Here is an 8240-nt window from a genome sequence, read left to right as displayed (position 1 = left end):
GGTATTGACACAAAAATAGACACATAGACCAATGGAATAGAATAGAGAACCCAGAATTAGACCCACAAATGTATGGCCAACTAATCTTTGACAAAGCAGGAAAGAGTACCCAATGGAAAAAAAGACAGTCTCTTTAACAAATGGTGCTGGGAGAACTGGACAACAACATGCAGAAGGATGAAACTAGACTACTTTCTTACACCATCCACAAAAATAAACTCAAAATGGATAAAGGACCTGAATGTGAGACAGGAAACCATCAAAACCCTAAAGGAGAAAGCAGGAAAAAACCTCTCTGACCTCAGCCGTAGCAATTTCTTACTTGACACATCTCCAAAGGCAAGGGAATTAAAAGCAATAATGAACTATTGGGACCTCATGAAGATAAAAAGCTTCTGCACAGCAAAGGAAACAACCAACAAAACTCGGAATGGGGAAAGATATTTGCAAATGACGTATCAGACAAAAGGCTAGTATCAAAAATCTATAAGGAACTCACTAAACTCGACACCCAAAAAACAAATAATCCAGTGAAGAAATGGGCAGAAAACATACATAGACACTTCTCTAAAGAAGACATCCAGATGGCCAACAGGCACATGAAAAGATGCTCAACATCACTCCTCATTAGGGAAATACAATTCAAAACCACATCTGGAAAACAGTTTGGAGGTTCCCCAAATAATCAAAAATAGATCTACCTTATCACCCAGCAATAACACTGCTAGGAATTTACCCAAAGGATACAGGAATCCTGATGCATAGGAGCACTTGTACCCCAATGTTTAGAGCAGCACTCTCAACAATAGCCAAATTTTGGAAAGAGCCTAAATGTCCATCAACTGACAAATGGATAAAGAAATTGTGGTTTATATACACAATGGAATACTATGTGGCAATGAGAAAGAATGAAATATGGCCTTTTGTAGCAACGTGGATGGAACTGGAGAGTGTTACGCTAAGTGAAATAAGTCGTACAGAGAAAGACAGATACCATGTATTTTCACTCTTATGTGGATCCTGAGAAACTTAACAGAAACCCATGAGGAGGGGAAGGGAAAAAAAAAGTTAGAGAGGGAGGGAGCCAAAACATAAGAGACTCTTAGAAACTGAGAATAAACTAAGGGTTGATAGAGTGGGGGGAGGGAGGTAAAAGTGGGTGAAGGCACCTTTTGGGATGAGCACTGGGTGTTGTATGGAAACCAATTTGACAATGAATTTCAGGAAAATGAAATAAATAAATAAAAAGTTGTTCAAGAAATAAATAGTAAAAAATAAAAAAGGAAATAAAACATATAATAAAATAAATGAAAATAATAATAAAGAAATAAAGAATAAAAGTGAAAAGAAGAAAAGAAAAGAAAAGAAAAGAAAAGAAAAGAAAAGAAAAGAAAAAAGAAACCACACACACAAAGAAACAAAAAATACTAGATCATGGGTGTGTTTGGTCTGCTTATTAAAAGGATTTAGAGGAAAAAATGAAATAAAATAAAATACTAAAAATCGTATATTTAAAAATGTATATATAAATAAAATAAGTAATAATAGTAAAAAGTAAACAAGGAATTAAAAAATAAGAAAATAATGGAAAAAAAATAATAAAATAAAGAATAAAAGTAAAATGGAAGTTAGGTCCTATTTCCACTAGACCTGAAGCTTTGCAGCATTATACTGGGTAGACTTCATCCAAAGGAGTTGCTTGTGCTGGTCTTCTAGGAGAGGGGCCTGCCTCACTGATTCTCAGGCTGACTTGTTTCAGTGGAAACAGGCCTCCAGGTTGCAGGTGAGTGGGGCTTGGTGTAAGTGGCTCTAGACTCCACTAGGTGGTGCTGTTTTGCTCCCTGGAGGCTTTCAGCTCTGAAGGCAGAATGCATATGGCAGAGTCCTGCTCTATTCATCTGAAGCTGAATATTTGCACCACCACCCCCGCCCCTCCCACTCTTCCAGGAAACCTCACAGAAGAGCAATTAATTGCCCCTCTTGTGTCCCATGTTTCTGTCAGAACCCCATGTTCACCTAGCCTGTGTCCAAGCTTTTTTATTTCAGACATGTGACTGAGGTTCAAAACTCCAAATTTTAGGGATTCCCGTGGTGTGGATCCACGCTACTCCTCTAGGGGACCTCTTCACCAGGCTTTTGCTGTCCTGTGCAATAAAAGTAGTGGCACAACTGAACTGCTGTTTAGAGTTTATGTCAAAACAGCAGAAAGCCAGCAACTCTGCTTGCAGCCCTCAGCTAGTGGGAGTCATCTCTCTTATGCTTGGAAACAGAACAGCAGATGGGTGCAACCCAACTTTCTTGTGACCCAAGGGATCCTCAGACCACACTGTTACTCTTGGGATTCTACCCCGCTTCATCACTTGAGCACCTTCAAGCCAGGCACTTCCCTTACATTAGCAGACTGCTAAAAGTTCAGATTTTGTGCTCTGCTGCTTATACTACTTTAAGGTAGCCTTCTTAAGCAGGCTTCCACACCATGGCCAGACCCAGAGCAATATCTCCCCCAGGAAATTCTCTGTACCTCCTACCTTCCAAATGGTGGTCCCTTTTTCTACATACAACATTGCAGTTTTTGTTCATTCCAGTTGATTTATTTGGTGCTCAGGATGATTTGATATCTAGCTGTATTCAAGGGATGAGACAAGCTTAGGGTTTCTGCCATCTTACCTCCAAGATTTCATTCTTTTTGATGGCTGAGTAATATTCCATTGGGTGTATATATAACCATTTATCAGTCAATGGACACAGGCTGTTTCCATAGTTTGGCTATTATACATAAAGCTGCTATAGTGCTCGCTTCGGCAGCACATATACTAAAATTGGAACGATACAGAGAAGATTAGCATGGCCCCTGCGCAAGGATGACACGCAAATTCGTGAAGCGTTCCATATTTAAAAAAAAAAAAAAAAAAAAAAAAGCTGCTATAGATGTTGGGGTGCATGTATCCCTTAGAAATAGTATTTTTGTATTGTTTGGGTAAATACCTAGTAGTGCAATTGTTGAATCATAGGGTAGTTCTATTTTTAACTTTTCTGGAACCTCCATACTGTTTTCCACAGTGATTGCACCAGTATGTATTCTGTGGAGGAAACATTTTAATAAAGATTTTTAGCAAAAAGAATTTATGTGTATAGATGATCTGAGATGGATTGGCTTGATGTATGTATGCAGGAATCAACAGAAAAATATATACTTTGATTAAAGTATAATCAATGTGTTCCACTATTTCCCACTACCAACTAGGAATATATTTTTCAGTTCTCTCTCTTTAATAAAAATCCTTGCTTTAAAGAATTATCTTTCTATCACCTAGCTAGCAAACCAAATGAGGTTATTCTTATATGTTAATTTCTTTTGCCCATCTATAACCAAAGGTGAAAATGCTTATGTTTATTTTCATCCCTTCTTATTTGGCAGTATATTTTGGCTTTAGTTTAGTTTTGTTTCTACAGTGACTCATGTCATTTGAGAAATGTCTCCACCTTAAACTACAAAGCAGTTGATCACCGAGTGCTGTGAGAATGCTCTCAGACAACAATTCTCTGTAATGTCAACCCCATAACCTGAGCATTTGTTAGAAATGCACGGATGAACTAAGTCAGAAACTGTGTGTATGGGGCCCAGCAATGTTTAATGAGATGTCCATGTGACTCTGAAGCATGTTAAAATTTAAATATTACTGGTGAAAGGAAATAAATATTTTCCCTGATTCCAACAATTTTCACTATATTTAAATACTTTATTTTTATAAAAGTTACATATAGAACACTAGTTGCTCTGAAAAGGTAGCAATATTGTTTCTGGGAAGGGTATGGCAAAATAATTCTGTTCATTCAGATCATTGTGAACAAAGGTCACTTTTATTTTGGTTTTATCCTTGTTATCAAGATTGTAAGGTAATTTATGAACAGATTCTTAAGTCCCTAGGCAAGAATTTAACCACAGTCCCAGATATGGCATTTTTCATTAAGAATTGGTGCCAGCACCATGCCAGTAGTGTGACTACTTGAAACAGGACTAGATCCACAAGATAAAATGATCACTTGTAAAGGAAGTGTAGCTGTTTAAAACCAATTTATTAATCTATTCAACAAAATAAGTGTTATGAAGAAATTAAGCAGAGTAAAGAAAGTGAGTTAGTTACAGGTTAGGATGGTTCTTTTATGTAGGTTGTCAGTGAAACTGCTTTTGGGTTGGCACTGAAGCTAAGACATGAATGATAAGGAGCCAGCCACATAAAGATCAGAGGGAAGTGTGTTTCAGGAAAATGGGATGGCAAGTACAAAGGTCCTGAGGCAAGATTGAGATTGCCAATTCAAGGTATGGAAAGACGGCCAATGAGAAGGGAAAAGAGTGACACACCATGGTTAAGAATTTAGGTTTTGTTATTTTCAATAAGAAATCATCAGAGAGATTTGATCACATTCTTCTGGGAGTAAATTGATCTTGTTTACTTCTTAAGAAAATCAATAATATTATCTACTAAGTTAAATGACTATTTAGTATCCAGGAGAGCAAGATGTAAAATAATAGTAAATTGTCCATGTGGGATAAAAAACACAAAGAAGTCAGAAGATCTGAATCCTAGTCTCAATTTATTCACTTACTCTCTGTTAAATAAAATAACCTTTGGCAAATCACTTAAGCTTCCTATAGCTCTATTTCCCCATCTTTTAAGATCACTTCTAAGGCCTAAGTCCTTAAATCTTTCTTAAACTTTATTAACTTAGTTATATTCCCATGCTTCGAAAAGAAATAATAAAGTGTAATTTCACCTTGACCTCATCTTCCCAGTCCTCTTCCACAGTGACAACTTTTATCTTACACATTTTCTGAGATTTTCTTCATGCAAGTATATATTTTATAAAATTAAATTACTATTTCCCCCTTATATACAAAAAGTAGCATTTTTTTTACATAATCTTCTACATTTTGATTTTCTTTACATATAGATCTTTGTCTTACAGATCTTTCCACAATTGTTTTCACTCCTTCTTACAACTTCCATTGCTGGGAGGCACCTAACTTATTAAAGTCCAGACAGACAGTCCCCAATTTATGATGTTTCAACTTACAATTTTTTGGCTTTATGATGGTGTGAAAGCTATACAAATGTAATAAAAACCTCACTTTGAATTCTGAATTTTGTTATTTTTCCAGGCTAACAATATATAATATGATACTCTCTTATGATGCTGGGCAGTGGCAGTAGCCACAACTCCCAGTCAGCCACGCAATCACAAGGGTAAACAATCAGTACACTTACAACAATTCTGCACCCACACAACCATTCTGATTTTACTTTTAGTGCAGTTACCAATCCATTACATGAGATATTCAATGCTTTAATATAGCATAAGCTTGGTGTCAGATGGTTTTGCCCAACTGTAGGTTGATGTAAGTGTTTTGAGCATGTTTAAGGAAGACTAGGCTAAGCTATTATCTTCAGTAGGTTAGGTGTATTAAATGCATTTTCAACTTGGGATATTTTCAAATTATTACAACTTTGTCAGTTTATAACCCCATCATAGGTCAAGAAAGGTATGTGTGTCTACTGCAGGGCACTTGAGTTGTTTCCAGTGATTTGCTGTTCCAATCAATGCTGCAACAAAAGTCTTGAACACAATTCATTTCACACATTTTGTAAAAGTATATCAGAGACAAGTTCCTACAAGTGGAATCAGTAGTCCAATGTGTCCATACATTTTTTATGCATACATACCTACTTTCTTCGAAGATTGATAAGGTTAAATCTGTCCTTTACAATCATTAAACCATCACTGAATAAAACAGTTTATTCAACCTAATATAACACTAATTCTTGACTCATGTTCTGCACACAGGTAACTAAACATCCTATGCTTTTCACAAAAACTGCTTTTAAATCAATTGTGCAATAAATTTTGAAAGTTTTCTCATTCATTCACTCATCAGTAACATTAAAGAACTACTCTATGTAAACGTACTTTTTATAGGTTACCATTTGTCAGTCAGTCGGCACTTCTTGCTGCTGACAAGGACATTGTCTCTATTAGTCTTACTTTTCTATGTATTTCTTATCAGAAGTGGAATGAAAAACAGGCAGGTTACCAACTACCAAGCTCGTGAGCAACAACGAGTAAAATAGCTCTTAAGCTCTGAGTGTGGGGAACAGGGTTGATGTATGTGATATTTGCCACATCAGTTTTGGGGACACCATAAATCTTAATTTTTATGGTTATAGCCAAATTGCCTTCCAGATAATTGTATTGATCAATGCCCTCACCAGCAATGTATGAGAGCATCTCTTTCACCAGAGCATTGCAAAAAGTGTTATCAAACAAATCTTGCCAATCTTAGAGGCAAAAATTTGTTTTCTCAGTATAGATTTAATATTTCTTTCTTTAATCATAAATAAAGTGAATGAAATCAACATATTATACAGTTTAAACTCACAATGTTCTATGTCAATTGTATCTCAATAAAAAAATAGTCAATAGCATTATAATAGTGCTGTCTGGTGACAGATGGTAGTCACTTCTGGTGATCATAACACAACATATAGAGTTGCCAAATGACTATTTTGTACATCTGGAACTAGTGTAGGATTGTGTTTCAACTATACTTCAATTAAAAAAAAAGCACAAAAAATAATAAAGCTTATGAGAATAAAGCTCACCAATTATCACCTAATTTGCTGTTCATGTTTCTGAATACTCTCTGTTCTTTCTTTGGGATTCTTTGCTTTTCCTCGCAGTTGTTAATATTAATGAATCACATTTGCTTCATTAAGACAAATCAGACCACCAAAGGACTAAAATCAGCTGATTGTCCCCATTGGTACCACTACAGCAGATAACACAAGGTTTAATTTGGCTAAAGAACAAAAGAAAGGGGCGCCTGGATGGCTCAGTATGTTAAGCATTTGACTCTTGATTTCACCTCACATCTTGATCTCAGGAACCACGTCAGGTTCTGTGCTCACAGCACAGAGGCTGCTTGGAATTCTCTCTCTCCCTTTGTCTCTGCCCCTCCCCTGCTCATGCTCTTTCTCTCTCTCAAAATAAATAAATAAACTAAAAACATAAAATAAAAAAATAAATAAAAAGAACAAAAGAATAAGTGTGCCACAAGTTAGAGGCTGAGGTGTTTCCCAGTGAACATCCCATGCCTGCGGAAACTTTTAAATAGCTAAAGCACTATATATAGATAATGAGCAAGAGTTGTGAAATCACCTTTTATCTCCAACAGTCATCCGAGAGCACTATGCTTATCTCCCTGGGAGAATCACTTCCTGTACATATCACCCTATGCCTCATGGGGATTGACTTCTTTCCTATGCATATGCCCAGCTGGGACTATGACAATGAGTTTGGCTTCCATGTGGAACTCAATGACTGGTTGAAGTGAGGAGAAAAGTAGAATGCACCGCATAAGAACAACTGCCTCCCTTATATTGTTCTTTGTCTGCCTCTTACCTTTACTTTTACCTATTATTATTTTCATTTTATTTGAAAGGAATTCAGAGACTAGAGAGCAGGAAAAAGCCATTTTCACCCCTAGCCCACCAGCAGTGATAGATCTCTATGAGCTAAACAGCATCACCAAGTGAAGAAGACATCTGTTACACCAAGCCCCACCTCCCTGTGCTCTCCAGGTACATCTCCATTAGGACAAGTCCACCTGAGAATCTGCATATATTTTTAAGTTTTAGAACAACTTAAAACATCAAAAGAAAGATCATACTCATCAAACTCAAAGATCATACATACATATACCCAACTATTTTGGATGGAACATCATGAAATAAACTCATATAGTAAGTAGATTTACTTTCCTCAGCAAAGTTTACATTGGGCACCCAGCCAGGAATCCAAGACTCTAGGAAGCAGCAGAACACGGTGAGAAAGTTCTGGACTGGAAGTTGGAGGAGGTGGGCACCAGGCCTGATTCTGCACAGGTTTGGTGCATAATGTTAAGCAAGTAATTTCATCTCTCCACACCTAGGTGACCTGTTCAGAAGTGATATAAAGAAACAAGAAAACTTTGCTTAGGTTAAGGGGGGAAGGTATTTTTACCAGGGAACAATGTATGAAGCCAAAGGGAATTGTTTCATTTCTTTCCCCAAACAGATGCCTCAGTTCTCCCATTTCATCTCACATATTTGCAGGCCTCTCTGGAGAGATCACTGTTCCTCTATCCATGTCCCAGTCTCTCAACTCTGAATTCAAGATCTTGCCAGCCTAGTCATGGTGGAAAA

At 36.8% G+C, this 8240-nt stretch overlaps 1 non-coding gene across 1 annotated transcript; it reads left to right on the top strand.

The window, feature by feature from the left end:
• The first annotated feature begins 2789 nt into the window (after positions 1–2789).
• LOC112868467 (U6 spliceosomal RNA) lies at positions 2790–2896 on the top strand. The gene has a single exon (XR_003224291.1). It is a non-coding gene; the product is annotated as a U6 spliceosomal RNA (small nuclear RNA).
• Positions 2897–8240: the final 5344 nt, after the last annotated feature.

Source organism: Puma concolor, chromosome D3 (genome assembly GCF_028749965.1).
Source record: "Puma concolor isolate L17-30 chromosome D3, mPumCon1.1.hap2, whole genome shotgun sequence".
Lineage (NCBI taxonomy): Eukaryota > Metazoa > Chordata > Mammalia > Carnivora > Felidae > Puma > Puma concolor.
Note: the sequence above shows the minus strand (reverse complement) of the source record. Positions and strands in the feature narration are given on the sequence as shown.